At 37.6% G+C, this 16,737-nt stretch overlaps 1 long non-coding RNA gene across 1 annotated transcript; it reads right to left on the reverse strand.

The window, feature by feature from the left end:
- Positions 1–1,858: 1,858 nt before the first annotated feature.
- LOC148646212 (uncharacterized) lies at positions 1,859–15,618 on the reverse strand. Its single transcript, XR_015927924.1, has 2 exons — positions 15,409–15,618; positions 1,859–3,484 (listed from the first exon to the last, which is right to left on the reverse strand). It is a non-coding gene; the product is annotated as an uncharacterized LOC148646212 (long non-coding RNA).
- Positions 15,619–16,737: the final 1,119 nt, after the last annotated feature.

Consider the following 16,737-nt stretch of genomic DNA (forward strand, 5'->3'; position numbering starts at 1 on the left):
GGTACACACCCATTTGTCATTAAGGCCAGTCACATGCTTGACCTGTTCTTCTGGCCACACCACGCCTTGAAATACCTTTTATCCAACCATCCACTCTTACTGTTTTGTGCTGTGCTGACATTTACCGAAACTACATATCTGGCAGTTAAAAAAAAAGTATGTTTATCTTCTTGCAAGTTCCTGCACAATGCTAGCTCGAATTTATTTTGTATATATAAAAAGTAGTACTATTTATTTGCATAGCCTCCAGCTGAAAGGGATAGAGCTCATTGGGAGTCCTGTCATTAGAGTGCATCATCATTGCTATTAAACATTCATCTTTTAGATTAAAAAGCGGTAAGCCTTTTAAGTCGCTGAACTTGCACACTGGAAACAATTACCTAAAAATAACAAAATTATCATAACTGAAATGGAGCCTGCCAAGGCAAAGGCCAAATAATTAGTTTCAGAAACTCTGTTTTCATTGTGTGAAAATGCATGAGCAGATTGTTTAAATTACCTTTATGCTACTCATCTGGGCTTATGCTATAAACAGGAGCTTACAGATCTGTGTAAAAAACTGTGAGATTCTTCAGGAAATTCGGTTTCCTCTCTCTCTCTCTCACTCTCACTCTTTGAAAACTCATTAAAATCAAGATGTAACAATCCTCTAATGACAAAACACTAAACAAACCTGTTTTTTTTTCCTCTGTTCACTTTTTTTTTGTTAATTGTATGCATCGATGCATAATCAGCCAGCAAGCAGGTTCTAGTGCTTCCTTCCCCAAGATCTCCTTGTTACACTACCGCGTACTTTTCAATGATAGATAATGAATAAATACTCTGATTTTTATATATGCCAGAAATCCTGTGTTTGCTATGGATAATTCCTGGAACATGAAACAGACGACTAGTGGTCACCAGTTGATACACTGTTCTTGGACATTCCTAATGCAAGCTGATACATGATTTCAATGCTGAAAACTAAACAGAAAAAAAAATAATGTGCAGAAATATATGCTTAAAGATACACGATGGCAGCCTTTTTACCAGACAATGTGGTGCAATGTAAGTCTGTCAGGTATTTCTATGTCATATCACAACACTCTTTGTACATGGGTTCCTCTGCTAATTAGAGGAGAAAGACATATTTTGCGCTCTGCTTTGTGCTCCCCAGTGCTGCTGTTGACGTGTCATTGATTCCTCTGCAGGGCTGTGGGCTGTCTGAATGTGAGCTGGTCACTGCCCCAGCAGACCCTCGGCCGGCCTCTTGATTGACACTGGCCTGAAGTTTGCAGAGAGGGTTCGCCGGGTTCACAGGCTGACGCTGTGTGTCCTGAGGGCTCCGGGTTTGAATGTCAGTTTCTCTAATAATCTGAACCAGTGAAAAGGTCAACTCCAGTGTCTGGTCATGAGTCGAATGTAAGATGGTGAAAGCACGCCGTGCCATGAGGTGAAATTGATTGTCTAGCAGAGGGAAAGCAAATGGTGAGCTTGAGAGAAGTGGTGAGGGGGGAACCGGCAGAAAAAAATAGAGATGTGCTCAAGTTTTTCTAGAATATTAATTTACGTGTTTTTTAGTAACTTAAATAAATGTTAATAAGTTAAAATAACTTTAAACTTCTTTTTATACCACGTTTTCTAATGTATTGGAAATGATAATCATAATGTTTGTTCAGCCTAGAAGAAAAACAGTTGCATGGTGGCTATGCTCAAAAGCAGTAAGAGGTAGTCAGGAACATACAGAAACAAGTATATCTTATAAATAAAGTTGAATTTTTTCAGAAAATTGTGCTGCAGTCAAAAGCTTGACAGAAGGTAACTACAGTGCGGAATGAAGTTGTTGGAAAGGTTAAAAATTCTTGAGCATCACTCAATAAGTGTTTAATTGAATTTTTAATCACCTGAAACATAGAACACACTGCAGTAGCCCCTGGTGGGACATGCAGGTTAATGATGAAGATGTGCGAAACCCTGTGTCTGAAAGATGTAGCTGGTGTTTGCAAAGACAAGGACTTTCTCATGTGATAGCCTTCGACATGCAGTGCCGGACTTCACCCTTGACAGATGGCAGTTTTTCCAGATCTCAGACATGCTTTCCTCTGAAAATACTGAGATCCGTGCTGGGACTTGCTCTAGATTTACAGCCGGTTTTGAAAAAGAACAAAAAAAAAACTTTAGACTAAAGGCTGAATCAAACTTTTGTAAGAAACCAGCGGCTTGCCTTCTATCTGCACGACAAAATCTAAAACTATAGATAAGAGAAATAAGAGGCTTTGCATTGCTCTTGAAGTTTAAAAAAGAAGACACAAAAAAAGATTCCTGCCCTTGGCACTCTTTGTTTGAAAGGCATCATGGGGCTAGTGGATGGTAGTATCCGTTCTGGGATCAAGTGAAGTAAAATAAACAAAGGGAATATTTTTTAATACCTCCGGATCAGGTTGCAGTCGATGGGGGAAGAGTGGCGCAAGGAGGTCAAGTGATTTGTCCAAGGTCACACAGCACAACTCCAGCTGAGCTGGGATTTTAAAGTCAGTGCTGTATTACTGTTGGCACCATTTCAGCTTCTCTGCCCCAATGTTTTATCAAAGGTTTCATTTGTGTCATTGAAAAAAGTTTTTTTTTTCCATTTGTGTTTCAGTGCCCAATAAACAAAGGAAGATTTTATAGAAAGAACAGTATGTGAAACAAATTCTAGTTATGTTGATATTTTAGTCCTGAAAGTTCCAGTATATACAGTACATATACATATACACACCCATATACATTTATATACAAAGTATCCAGTTACAATAATGACTTGCTGAAGTTCATTACTCTGATCGGAGTGGTTACTACTGCACAGAATTAACAATGTGCTTGCATTCATTTGAAACCTTTTCAAATATCATCAAAGTTATAAAACATTTTATTTTGAAGCTATGAAATCAAATATATACACTTCTGATTGAATACAGGCTCAAAATGCAATACATATCCAGATGACTTAATGTAGAAAACACAAAATAGAATGTATTGGCTTTTTCTGTATTGTTCACTTTGCTTAATTCAGTTGTGAACAAAGTGACTTTGTTTCTAGGAGACTATAAGTAGAGGCTGTTTTATTACTGTTCAATTTTTTAAAAATTTTTGGAACCATTGTATTGATGCTTTTATTCAAGATATATGTAATGACTCAGACAAAGAAATTAAAAATCTCTTCATTAAAGAATTCATTTCCTGTAGGTTATTCACCAGTGCTAAATCATTCCATGTTTTTATCTCCTATACACGTTTTATTTCTGTCATGTTGTTGTTAATGCATGGTTTAATAGATACAGTAGCTTTAAAACATAATTTATCTGTCCAGTAGTTTATAGAGAGAGAGAGAGATGGCTCAAACATGACCGCTATGCAGCTGTTATTTTAATGATGACCTTCAGTATCTGAAACTCCTGAATCTGCAGAGCCTTCCTTCCTCCTGCAATATCTTTCTCAATAACGAATGATGTCCCACCTCCTCCATCTTCCCAAAAAAGGAAACAAGACAAAAAAAGTCGTTGTGTTATTCAGACAAAGACATAACACAACAGAAGCAAAAATAATAAAAGAAAGAAACTGATAAGTCCCAGTTTTGGGCTGCTCCATCTAGTCTTATATTAATATATTAGAAAAGACAACCACAATAAATTTTACATGTTACTGTAGACTATGATTGATCAATGTATAATAATATCCCTTTCTTTGCTTCCGCCATTAGGAGAGAGAGGTCTGCCATGCTGCCCCGTCTGGGCTCAGGTCAGCCCCTCTCTTTAATACGAAGGCTGCTGCTGCTGCTGAGCCTGTGAAATGACTCTGTGACAGCCGGCCATTAATTACCATTATCCAAGCCTAATTCATTCATCCCTTTCTCTCTCATGCAGAGGGACAGCTAGGTCTGAGGGCACTCAGGAAAATGTAGGCATGATTCCATATTCTTTATGCAGAGAACGCTGCCTGCTACTTTGTCGGTTGCAGTGGCTAATTGAATTGGCTTGTCAACAAAGCCGTTGTCATTCAGTAAGTGAATTTGTTGTATTACTCGCAACACAGCTGCTTCAAACAGCCAGCTATTTCCTGAAGGCAAAGCAGACCTATGCTCTGTCGAAACTGGGCTTCTTTAATTGATACATAATGCTCTTTATAATGCACCTGAATGCTTTTCTGCATTTTGCAACAATACCAGTGCCCCCTGGCCAGGCAGGCAAGGCTGGACTTCCATTCAGTGCCTTTCGCACAGGTGTGCTGTTTTCAGCCAATGAAGAGCTGACACATGCTTTTGTCTAAGTCATCCTGCCTTGTGAAAAGCTTTCCAGAAAGCACAGTCCATGTCTGAGCACAATGGGTACAAAAGTCCAACAATTAGTGCTGTTGTAGAAACTCCTGTGTGTGTTTTATGGACAATGTTGTTACTTGTACATTTGCACAGGCAATGACTGTTAAACACATTAAGCCAAAGTACGAGCAGCTGCAGGTCAGCGCAAAGGGGCCAGTGGTGAAAAGGCTTGTTTCAGACGTGCAAAGGAGGAAGTGTTTGGCCTTGAGGAAGCTTTGCTGACCTGTAATAAATTTAGCCGGCCGCAGTCTCAAAAGGTCTGAAGAGGGGGACTTGGACGGAATCCTCCTGCAGTAACGCCTTGCCTATACCGGGAGATGGTATCAATAGATAAACATTCCCCGAGGGGATCTGGATTATTTTTGGAAGGAAATCCCCAGTGGTTGGCAGCAGCGAGTTGCAACAGCACCCTGCCCTGCGAGCCGTTTGGCCCTGGAGTCAAATTCATGCCAGTAAGGCAAACATTATGCAAGTTAAATATTAGGGTGTGCACAATATGCTATATGTGACCTGGACTGCTTAATTGCAGGGCTTAGAGCAAACAAGATAAAATAAAGGCCATTATTCACTCACTGCCATGCCCCTTTGCCATAATAACTGAAAGAATAGTCAAAGTACACAGGAAGCAATGACCACAAGATCTGCTCAGGACTTTTCCGAAGAACTTAACCCGTCACAGCCCATGCTTCTTGCAGTGACTAAGACCTGCATGACTCAGAACTGAATAATGCAGTTGGTATGAGCAGATGAAAAGCAGCACCAGCTAAGGGGATTTTGCACACAGGGCTGACTCCGCCTATCTTATAGTCACTTCCTTGTTCAAACTGGAGATGGGTGGCAGGACTGCAGCCCTGCCTACTGTACGTGGATGTGTTCCTCCCTGAGTTGTCTAAGCTGGCACTGTGCTGACCTGCTCCGCTCTGTCTCCTTGGTGCTGAAGCAGAGCCCTGCTGCATGTCACAGAGTGGCTGATGATTATCTATACCAGGGTCTCAAGGGTGCTTGGGCTTTGCTGGCAATCGGAGCTGAGCTGTTTGAGCTGATGGCTTTTAAAAGCGGTACAAGGCCAAGGCACGATTACCGGTCACTCACTATAAGCTGCTGAGGGCGGCCACATGATACCTTATTTTTCCACTGTGCCTTTTTAGCCACTATACCCTTGCAGAGGCTTGACAAGGTTATGCCAGTGTGTTCTGAGTATCTATTGATTTCCACCATCAAAGATCCCTGCAGTCAGTCAGGGATTTGCTGCTTCAGATAACACCCTGTCTTCATTCTTTAACTCTTCCTGACCCATGTCCTTCTCCCAGATTCAATTTCACTACCATTACTGTGTACAGTTCTGTACCCATTATTCTTTCATTATCACCAGGAATACACAACTGCCATTTTCTGTCTTTTTTTTTAAAGATCATGTTTAACAATTTTTGCAGGAGTGTACTATTTGCTTCCCTGTCCTTGTGTAAAGGAATACGTGAAATTTTTTACATGCCAAAAGATTCTTCTCCTGTCTAAAGATGATGATGATGGTGATGATGATTATTATGCAATAATTCAAAGCAAACACTATTCAGGATTTCACTACACAAATTGTAAAGCTGACCTTGCAATGCATTTGTAAAATAATTTTACACCATTGTAAAAAGGGAGGGTAATGAAGATGTTATATTTACTTCACAATTAATGAAATTAAATATTTTGAACTATTTCCATTAAAGAGATAATGGTTGTATAAACTACTCTAGGGAATGTGTGGCTCTTTATTATTTTATCTTAATTCATACTTTGCTCTTAATGCAGAAGACGTGTCATGTACACAGCTAACCATTTTCAGCACAATATACCTGCATTACTCACAGACAAACCTCATTGGACTGAATTAAATAGACTTCTACAGACTTTACAATGGAATACGTCTCCTGGATGACCTGATTTCATCCACCCCATGGTGAAAATCTGCTGCAAATGCAAAAGGTCGTTGAAATTAGCTACTACAGCAACTCCTAAATGCTAAAAAATGTTTTCATTTCCAGATTTAGAAATTATTCATAAGATTTTTTTTTTTCTTGGAATCGTTTACTGTTAGGAGAAAAAAAAAATCGGTTTTATTATGCGGTTGCTTAAAAGTGACTCCCACCATGGATACTGGAGTGGATGGCTTATTGCCAAGGCCAATTGCAAGCCACCGTTGAAACCCGGGGGGTAGATTTTCATAAATTATTCATCATTATACAAAATAATCCTTCGTTGGATTGGGAAGGGGGTGGTGGGGTGTGTGTGTTGAGGATTCAATATAAATATGCTTTCTATTTCACTCAGGATCCATCAATGAGATATTGTAAATCTATATACTGTAAGAAATACAAAAGATACTGCATAAATACAAGAATTTGCTACATAGATAAAGTGACCTTGCTTAGATTAATGAAAGTTTAGACCCAAACAGGCCCTGTTGACCCCGGCCAAGGATGTCTCAAGCTGGAATGATAAAAGCTTTGTGTTAGGCCAGTTCTGCACATTGGAATTGTCTGAGGCAGCGTAGACAGCCAACAGGGCCAACAAAGCTGCCAAAGAGGATGCTAAAGTTGTAGAGTATTTTTCCATGGTCAAATTTGTCCTAATTCGTTCACTAATTGTACACATTTAAAATCACATTCATTCGCTATTGTGTTCTCCTTTCACGGAGCGCAATCCTCTGTTTAGACTTTCCATGCTTGCCCACCAGTGGTTGTTTGAAGTGTTAGTAAATGATGTGAAACAGGGTAAAAAGTCAGGGTAAAAAGAAAATCAGCCTATCCTGTTGCCATGCATTAATTAAGGTTTCCAAGTGTTAAAGGTTTGTGCCTATTTAAGCACTGTTATTCAACTGCTATTTGACTCAGGTATTCTTATTCTAAAACACATTATTCTTGCCAATGCATTCTTTAGAGGGATGATAACTGTAGGCCCACCCAAGATGGACAAAATTGAAATGTGTCTGGAATGAAGCCATGTCAGGGTATTCCCGCATCACTCATTTTCATGCCCTATCGACTGGGAAAGGAGTATAGCTCTAGTGAGAGAAGGTAGGCAGTGGAACCCAATATTTGCGTTATCCGGGGTGAAACAGAATCACTAAAAGAAAGAAGTCAAATAAGCTTTTATTTATCACCTCATACACAAAAAGACCTTTCTCTGTAAAAGTTATAAAGGACTGTCCTTCAACTCAGACACCTTGAATACTCCTTCCCGATATTAGCTGTGTCTAGGCAATTGTGGACAATGGCAGACAAGTCAAGACAAGGAAACCTTGAGGGATTTTGCAGTTGGGTTACCTGGTCAAGGTGCAAAGGGCATGAAAAATGTGAGACTATTGAAGAGGATTAGAGAGGTTATTATGTGCAAAAAGGAAAGGTTACTATAATACTTTTATTCCCTGCTGTGTGAGCTATATTCCATCTGATGTAACAACAGACTAGCTGAGGTCACTCATTAAAAGAGCTTTAAGTGCTTCTCTTTAAGGTGGCATTTACAGTTTTATTAAGGTGGAAATTTCTGTTTTAATAACAAACTAATTTTCCCTCTATAATTGTTGCATTAGCAGCCATCTTCCCCTTGTATTGGTCTATCCTTCCCAAGCAGTGTTAAGAGTATAGAGAATTTGATTCTTTCTAAATCACATGAATATAATAATCATAATTTGTCACTGAGCATTATCCTTTATGATGGTTGTGAAAATAATTTACAAAGTAGTTAGCAAAAGCCTGCCTTAAAGATAAAAAAACACATGGATTTCTATAAGAAAGTGCAGTTGTAACAAAAAAAGGGCTCATATCAACTCTGTGAGAGAAGTCATTCCAGTTGGAAGGATAGAGGACAGAAATATAAATTCTGCTGACTCCTGCAGACATATTAGTAGTTTTGAGCTTTGGAAATGTATTTTGATGTCATGCCCTGTTTTTATGGCACAAAGAAAATAGCCACATTAGAATGATCTGCATTAACATAATGAAGAACATCTGAGCAGCCCCTCAGAATCTGGAGATTTGCTTTTTCGGGATGATCCTCTGTTTAGCATTTTTAATGAAAAACAAGAAGTCTTTTTTCTTCCTGATTCTCCTTTCAGTAAACCCATACAGAACATGTTCCAAATACTGGTTTTTTTTAAGTGTAAAATTCCTCGGCCTTTTCAAGTTTTGAAATTCGTCTTTCATAAAACTGAATGCTAAGATAACATATTAATGGATTATGAACGACAACAGTTTTCTACAAGATAACCATTGTCCTCTAATAATTTACTGTGGAAAAAAATGGCAAAAAAACATTTGTAATAGCAGTCTGTTAATCCACAAACATATTGCTATGGGCAAAATATTTTTAAATTGAGGAAAAAATTAAGAGTCTCCTCTTAATGCAGTCTCCTTTGTTTAGAGAAGCCCAAACTAAAACCTGGAGTAAACATTTCCCTGTGCTCTAGGAGGTAGTCAGTGTCATCAATAGTAGTGTCACAGGGAAATGAATATTGCAAAGTTATCCATAGGTGTGGTTTGGTGCAATAATTACTCGGATATAAAAGGAGAACTGTATCAAGAACCCAGTTTCTCATTAATTTGTTTTTTATACTATTAGATGAAACATTTTGTACTAATAGATGAAACATTTTACAAGCTCCTTTCTGAAAAAAAAAGTACTTTTCTAAATACTACTTTTCCAATTTGACTATTTGTTGGTTGAATAACAATGTGGTGAATCAAGAACTTAACAGAAATGTAATGGGAACAAAGCCTTTCCCATGATTAATTTATATAATACATAAAAGCCCTGTGTTTATCCTATGTTTTTTTTTTAAAACAGCAAAACTCAATAGGGAAAATAACAGATGACCCTGTTTTTCCTTCAGAATAAAGGTTATAGCCTTTACTTTTTTAACTGAAAAGTTTTCGTTCTCTTTAAGTGCACCTCGGGATCCATGTCCTGTGTGTGGGGATTTCTGCTGACCACAACACATAAATCTTTTGAGAAGCACAAAATACAATGTTAGCGGCACCCCCCCACTCCCCTCCAACCGACCCCCTCCAACCTGCGTCGTTTTTTTATTTTTTTCCCCCCTGCTTCAGTCTCATTCTGTGTGCGAGTGTGTGTTAAGTGCTGTTGAATAATAGTGACCTTTAATAAAGGATGGGATCCTGAGACTATTTTCCCAGACACGCAGTGACCTTTCAAACCAGACTGGGGTGAGGGGGTGTGGATTGTGGACTTTGAACCGGGCAGTTCCCGCTGTGTTCCTCTGTTTGCCAGGCTACTTTTTATTGTGTCACGGGGAGCGTTCTGTATGCAAAGCAGGCTGAGCTGCCAGCCTGAACCCTTGCAAATCAATTTGTCTGTGAAGGCGAGTCCACTGGAGTGAAAGATGGTAGAGCAGGACAAACTGCACCTCTCTTTGTGACATCATTGGCTTTGGCACTCATGTCAGTTATAACAACACTAATGGATTATCAAAAAAGGCAGAGTATTAACCCTTTCCCAACTGTATTTTATTGAAACCTTGGAGCAGAAGACAAAGAATGTGCTACACAGTCATGTCTAGTTGGAAATACTCTCTTTCTCAGTCTTTTTATTTAAAATCTTTGGATCCAGACAAATCAGCACATGTACAGTACTAGTCCGCTATGAATACCCATTGTTTAAGTACTCCAGCCGTAAAGAAAAGGTTTTCACATGCCCGTGAAATTCTGAATGGAAGATAAGGGTCTTGCCTCTGATATTCGAGGGAAAAAATGTGTTTGAGCCGGTTCATACGTTGAAGGTCACAAAGCATGTTTGCGTTGTTTTTGAAATATCTGTCCTCAGGAACAATACGATACAAATCTGAGTGGGCTGGGAGTCTAATTACATGACGCGCTTCTCGAACTGATGGGGAGGTCAGAAGTCACTTTGCACTTTTGATGAATTTATAGAAAAGCATGGTCTGAAACCAGAGTGGAAACCCTTTCCTCTAAATGAAAATCGGAAGCAGTGCAGGTGAACACATATTTCCCATTTTATCCTTCCGTTTACTGTAACAGAAAATTGCTGTAGCATTCAAAATGAAGAGCTTTATGGTATTCTTCAATCTTTGTATATAAAAACTAACTGAAACAAAACCATATGGGTACTTTCAAAAACAGGAGATCAAATAAGATGTTTAATCCATAGTTCTGCTACTTCCTTGGCTTCCAAATATATCAGACAGAATTTCATAAAAGTGGACAACGTTCAACAGAACACGCTGGAAGGATAGTGCCCCCAGGAACCTAGGAGAAATTTTTCCTTTAAACTCAAGAGAACTTTTGCACACTTTGCATATTCTATTATAGTTAAATGTGGTACATATATATGCGGTTTGGAATTTGCATATTTTCATTACACAGAAAACATAAATTCAACATGGTTTTAAATTAATTTTCATAATACGGTATGTTAAAAATAAAAGACTTTTTTCATGTTAAGGGTCCAAGACGGAAGATATCGAAGGCCTGGCTCATTTGATTATGAAAATAATGGAGCTTTTTGAAAAAATGTTAATGTTACAAGTCTGCTTTTACTGCCTTTGTAACTGAACATTAAAATCATTTTGTTGTCTAATCTTGATAACAGCCCTTTCTTCTCTCTAGTTTACCTGGTTTAATTCAAGCAGCAGAAATTATGAGAGAAACTAACAAAAAGTAATAAAAATCCTGTGCAACCCTATGGATTACCTCATGCTCAGTAACAAAACAAGGATTAGAGGGCACAACTGGAAATCACTATGAAGTACATTTAGGAGTGAAAACAAGAGAAAACACTTTACACCAAAGATTATGGCTATCTGAAACAAGCTTGCCATCCATACTGTTGAAGCCTATTCACTGCGATCCTTCCCCAAACTGAATAAGATCCCCAGATCAATAAGCTCTTAGCAACCAAATGAGCGTGATGGGTCAGATGGCCTCCTCTTATTTGTAACCTTTCTTATGATGTTTCTCTGCTCTGATGTTCACTGACCAAGCAGGATTCACAATCAATAGTAATTGTCCAGTGTCCTTGCCTAGCCAAGCCTTTTTGTGCCCAGTGGAACTGAGGAGGACTGGTCTCTTACTACTCAATTTGCCAGCTTATGTGATTGCCTACTCTTTTAGGTTAAGCTAAAAAGCTTTGTTAAAATGTAGAGTCAAGCAATCCCATTCAATTTTAACTTGCCATCAAATAGAAAATTGTAAGCCTGTATAATACTCACTGTGGATCCCCACCTCAATCTTGAAATTCATTGTGGAAGTCAGTGATGTTGCAGTGCCTTGTTTCAACCTTCACAAGTGTACCATTTCAGTGAGGTGAGTCACTGAGAGACCTATTACCACGTATTAAGTAGTAATTGCCTAAATGTTCCTGGCAGTAACAGAATTTTTGGATCTCACCCAGCTGTGATGATCAATGCAGCTGAAGGACTGTGATGAATTTCACCTGGGTTATACTAGCTTTAATGTAAAAAGAATTCTAAATCCTCTGGGATCCATTGTGTCTCAGACAAAGTGCATTTAAACAAAATGACTATGTTATAGTAAATCTCACAGACCAAAATCTTTTTAATTGGAAATCTTTTAAAGAAATTTAAAGAGTTAGTATGATTTTCTCCATCACTAATGATATTTTCCAGTAAGTTTTATGTTGAAGTGCATGGAAGAGGGCCACAGGTAAAGCAAGAAAGCTAAATATTTTCTATTTTGTATTACATAGGGGTAATAAATTAATGTATTTATAAATTTAAACTTGTACACCTCTTACGATCTGCAGTAATAGTACTTAAATAAAAGCTACCAAAAAGATACTTTAAACAGGTAAAATAACAATATGATATGACATTATGTCATGCAATACAGCATAGAAATATAACAATGAGTAGGTATATCTTTAAACTAACTAGATTAATCAATTCATTTCAACAAGGCATTTTACAAAAGCACTGTTTGTACCCAAAATCTGAAATCGTTTGGTGTTTAACTCAATTGCAACTTGTGTTTAGTAAAATTAAATGTTTTTGTTTTACAGCATGCTGTGTAACACAAATGAAACAAATGTGAAGTTCTGTCTTGGACAACAGAAGAAAAAAATATTTGTAGACAAAGAAGAAATTTAAACTTGCATCCTTAGTTTTAGTGTTTGTCCAAATGTCTGCCTTCAAACCTTCAACAAGGTTGCTGTCACTCATCACAAAAGGCTGACAATTTGTCTAATAAGGGCCATGTATCTTGAAACTGGTGGTATTAAGTTGCCGTTGAGTTGTGCAGGTCATATTCAGACTGACGACGTGTACCATGGTTGTTTCAAATCTAAAAATCTTCTTAAAGAAACATTGGACTTCTGTTTGTCTCTCTTTGTCACCAGTATTGTTAGTGGCTGAGGCTACAGTTACAGTTGGTTAAACTTCCCTGTGAAATCAAAAATAGCAATTGCCAGTGATGACAGAAAATATGACTTTTTGACGTTGGGCCCAGAGAAGTCACAAAAGAGATTCTCCCATACAGTGTTCACATCCAAACCTTTTCTGCTTGTAGTACCAAGCTACAGGGTTGGGAAAACAGAATTCTAATCAAGCTAATGGCAGATGTCGTGGAAAAGCATTTACAGAATATACCATTCAAGGACATAACGTATAATGAATGTTGCAGGACTTTAATATGCATGAACTTTTTTTGTTGATTTCCATTTAGTTACTGACATTTTCTGGGAATACACATTCCTCTTAACCTTTGAATACTACCAAACTACCACGCTATTTACCCTTGTAGGTTATTAATGACCTTTGTTAGTCACATTGAATAATCATGTCATTGAATAATTCTATATGCTACACCTATTACATTGTCATTTTCTGAAAAAGAAGTGCAATTAATTTTTCTATGTGAATGTATAGTTTATTATTTTCCAAAAGGTAACCTTGGCGTGCACTGCATGCATACTGTATGTTGAGTTCATCAATTTAACTGGCAATACCCAAACATTATAATATTCTCTCAAAGATATTGTGCTGTTTACGTTTTGAGCCAAAATGTATTGAGTTTTGAATAAAATATTTATATCCATGCTATCTGCCAGCAGCCATATCACCCTGCAATTCTCAACTGGCTACCCACTGAAGCTAAGCAGGATTGAGCCTGGTTAGTACCTGGATGAGAGACCTCCTGGAAAGCTATGGTTGCTCCTGGAAGTGGTGTTAGTGGGACCAGCAGGGGAGTGTCCACCCTGCAGTCTGTGTGGGTCCTAATGCCCCAATGTAGTGGTGGGGACACTATACTGAAGTCTTTCGGATGAGATGTTAAACCGAGGTCCTGACTCTCAGTGGTCATTAAAGATCCCTGAGCATTTCTCAACAAGTGTATGGAGTTATCCTGGTGTCCGGGCCAAATTTCCCCCCTGAGCCTTTACTGTGGCCTCCAAATTGTCCCCATGTATGATGGGTTTGCACGTGTATGATGGGTGTACCCTGCCTTGCGCTCGATGCTTGCTGGGTAGGCTCCGACTTCCCACAACACCCTATGGTATAAAGTGGTTTGGCAAATGACATGACATGACATCCATGCCGTCTCTAATTTCCAAAACAAGTGGTTACAAAACAGCAGTACTTTGTGTTAAAAACTGTAATGAAATATCAACAGAAATATTAATCTTGCTCCTTGAGAGCCATCAGTTTATGTGTATGCAGCATGAAAACTATTGAAGTTTTTGTGTACAGTATATAGCTGATGTAGAGACCTAAAGCCTACAGAGGCTAAAAAGTACATTTAATGAAGTCCTTAAATTTCAGATCTAGGAAACTTGAGTTTATAAATCTAATACAAAGCTGAGGCTCTCAAAACAAAATTGACCTCCTTGTCAAGGATGTCAAAAAGAAAGCTTCAGAACTGGAGCAGTGTGTCTTAAGCAGAGGTGGAACGTATAACAGACCATGTGTACCAGAGCTGCCAGGACCGCATTGGCATTGTTGTTTGAGTTTAACGCTGAAGTGACTTTACAGGCCACGAAAATATTTCTTGCTGCCAAATGCAAATTCTGTATTTTTATGCACGTTTAAAGAATTTTTGAACCCCTGCCATGTCAATGATTTTTTAATCCACATTTTAATTGCCTTGGTTTGACTTAAAAGTGTATTTGAAGAGATATCAGATTAGCTAAAAAATTCCCGTGGCCAAATTTCAAGACAGTACTTATTACAGTTTTTACATCACAGTCCTATAATATTTTGTCATTGTGATTCAGAGACAGAATTCTCAAAAAGCTAACTTTTTGCCTGCCTTACCTCACCTTTTCTAACACCCAACAAATTTATTTACGTAATGCCTATATCTTCACTGTTCTGTTGCAAAGACTGAAGACGCTTGAAAGGCTTTTCAATAAAAGAAATACAATAAATGTTGTCATAATGCTATTTGTTTGTCATTTTCAGCACTTGTCAGGCACGTCTCTTTAAGGTGTTTATGAGAATATACAGCATGTAACAGATACATTGGACTTGATTAAAATATCTAAAAACTAAGTAGGTAAATAGTTAAAATTATAGTTCGCACAAGCTCGGTTAAAAATGCTTTTTTTCCCTCTCAGAATTGACTTATCTACTACAAGTAAGGCTTGCTTGTACAGACAGCTTATCTTTGAGGAGTAGTACTGCCCAAACTGAAGATGGCTGGTCAGATATCTGTAGCTGAAAAGTTAGCCTCAAACACTGTCTTATGACAAATTTAAAGAGCCAAAAATGAAATATTCTTGAGTTCATATATTTTTCTGGTAAAGAAATATTAATGTACAGTATGTCCTATTACAACTATACAATTAAGCAATGTAGAATCCATTGATTGATATACAGTATTTCATTTGTTAGTATACTTATTGCTGTCTATGTAAACATAATATTTTAGAAAAACCTCAACTGTGCTCTGTAACTGACATTTAATGAATGTGCAATAACACAGATATTAACATCAATCAATTAATTAACTATATATTATTATATAAAAATAATTGATCATATTAATAACATTGAGTTCATATGTTACGGATTACAAAGACATCTTTCACGTACCTACCAAAATATGATGTCATTCACAAGTGAAATAAAAAAGCCTTTTTTTTAACAAATCCATTTCAATGGAGTTTAAACAGCGAAGAAAAAAGGCAAAATGCAGAAATGGTTTGCTGAAAAGAATGCAGATAGGCTTTTAAGAATCGAAAAGAATGATGCAATTTTTGACAACCTCCACACATGTAAGCTATGATTGGTTATCTTCGGGTAACAGATTTTGTTTTTGGAGCTTTGGTGCTACAGTTGTAAGGAGAAGTCAAAACCGGGGTGATAAAGTAGGGGGTTTGGTCATTTTTCGATGGTTTGAGAAGTGCTGAGGGTCAGCAGTGTTGAAGTGATAAGGAAATTCGTGGAAGTGTGGGTTGGCCGTTATATTTTTTTTACTTTTTCCCCTCAGTTACACAAGAGTCCGTGGTCAGTAATGTGAGAGTGATAAGGAAATTAGTGACAACTTCACTATTTCAGATAAGAAATAATTGCCATCCCCTTTTTTAAAGGTATCCTAGCCGTTGAAAGAAGAATGATTGTATAGTTCTGACATTTACTACCTTTGACAATGGCTTGCAAGGCCTTGTTTAAGGTTAGTGTTTTAAGGTTAAGAGGAAGATCTTTTTGGAACTGTGGTATTATTGCTGAATGGTGCAATATACTGTATGTCACCAATAATCCAGACTGCTTTTGTGACAACTTTATATCTTATTTGCTAAGAGTTTGCTTTAATAAATTAAACAAGAAAACAAAAAATGATTTTTAATAACTTAACTCTCTTAAAACTTCCACAGAGCAAAGGTCTCAGGCAACTCAGTGTTCATACCTGTGAGATCATCATGTTTTTGCGTCTGGACTTTAAAGAATCACATACGTGCTGCAATTCCACGCTGTTTTCTGTTTATGATAAGACAGAGCCCTCCTTTTATTACATTTTATTTTTATCTGAACCAATGGTCCTTATTTCCTTCCTTTTGAAAGAAGCATGTGCTCTTTTGTATTTTATTTTTAAGGCCTGAGTTCTAGACTATTTTCTTATGTAGATGCATGACTGCGTACTGTGGTCATTAAAGTCTAAACTTAAAGCATTAGTTCCTGAAATTGAAAATGGCAAACATCTGCTAAAGACCACTATATATAGAGAAAAGTACTGTATGTAAAAATATCAAAGCTAAATCCCTGATGTTTGATATGAATCCACATTTATTTACACATTAAGTGTATATACTGTACTGTATATGAAACATTATATTTTTTATTTTAAGAACATTCACTGTAAAATAAATATTAAACTGTTCCTTGTCAACAGGCATCATTTATATTTTAAAAGAAACTAAAGAACACA

This window comes from Lepisosteus platostomus, chromosome 17 (assembly GCF_059453375.1).
Source record: "Lepisosteus platostomus isolate fLepPlt1 chromosome 17, fLepPlt1.hap1, whole genome shotgun sequence".
Classification (NCBI taxonomy): domain Eukaryota; kingdom Metazoa; phylum Chordata; class Actinopteri; order Semionotiformes; family Lepisosteidae; genus Lepisosteus; species Lepisosteus platostomus.